The sequence below is a fragment of the Morus notabilis genome, unplaced genomic scaffold (assembly GCF_000414095.1).
Source record: "Morus notabilis unplaced genomic scaffold, ASM41409v2 Scaffold621, whole genome shotgun sequence".
NCBI lineage: Eukaryota > Viridiplantae > Streptophyta > Magnoliopsida > Rosales > Moraceae > Morus > Morus notabilis.
In genome coordinates, this window is record NW_010363239.1 from 182,085 (window position 1) to 183,267 (window position 1,183).

Here is a 1,183-nt window from a genome sequence, read left to right on the forward strand (position 1 = left end):
AGTCTGAATCCTCAGCGATCACTGATGCAAGATAACACTTTAGGATCAATTCTCATTCCTAAAGCAATCCAAATCTCAATTTCCAACCAAGATTTCCTATTAGTGTGCCCTAATCCATTTTCATGTTTCAAATTATCATTCCAATGGTTTTCAATCTTAAAACAAGGATTAAAGATGCTAATCCATTTATCTCAAGTCCCCAAATGAAGCTAATTTAGGTTCTCCCCGAAAACAGGGGTCAAAACAGCAATTTCAGGCCAATCAGGGTCAAACCCCGTGTCAACCGGTCGACCGGTGACAGAGCAGTGCAACACTACCGGTCGACCAGTAGTGTGCACACCGGTCGACCGGATAGGTCGACCGGTCAGCCTGCAATCTGGTCAACTGCATAGGTCGACCGGTTTCCATGTGATCCGGTCGACCGCGCAGGTCGATCGGTGGAATCAGCTGCACGAGAGAAGCTCACAGAAATCAGTCCAAAACTTGCAAATCCAGTCCCAAATCGAGATATTTCAAAGGGAAACCACTAGATCTGGGTTCTAGGTCCTAAAACAAGTCCAAAGAACCCAAGATCTCTAATTTCTACCCTAGTTTTACTCAAAAACCATCAAAATCCAGTTTGAACCAAAAATAAGTTTTGAAATTTAAAAACTCGAGATTCAAGAGAGGTTCTTTTAGTAATCTTACCTCGAATCCTTCTCTTGACGTTGAAAACTTCTTTAAATCTTTCCTTGGTTCAAGATCCGTTTGATTTGGGACACAAATGAGAGAGAGAAAGAGAGAGAGAGCACGGGAGTGAAGAGAGAGAGAGGGAGTGAATGCACGGGAAGGAAAGAAAAGAAAGAAAAGAAAAGAAAAGGAAAGAAAAGAAAAGGAAAAGAAAATAAAGGACAAGTGTCACATTTCAAAATAACAGTCCAAAAATGTTCCCATACAAACTTCTGGGTTTAAATAAATTGCTGAGAATAATTTAAATACCTTGGAACTATTTAAACTCACACGTGTCAGAAATATTTATTAATTTATACTCAATTAATAATCCAGATTAGGCACACTGATAATCTCAATTACCTTAATTAATCTCAATTAATTCTTCAGGGTGTTACAGCTCCACCCCCTTAGGCAATTTTGTCCCTGAAATTAAAGCCTACCTCAAAGTGTGAACAGATGCGGATACTGCTCC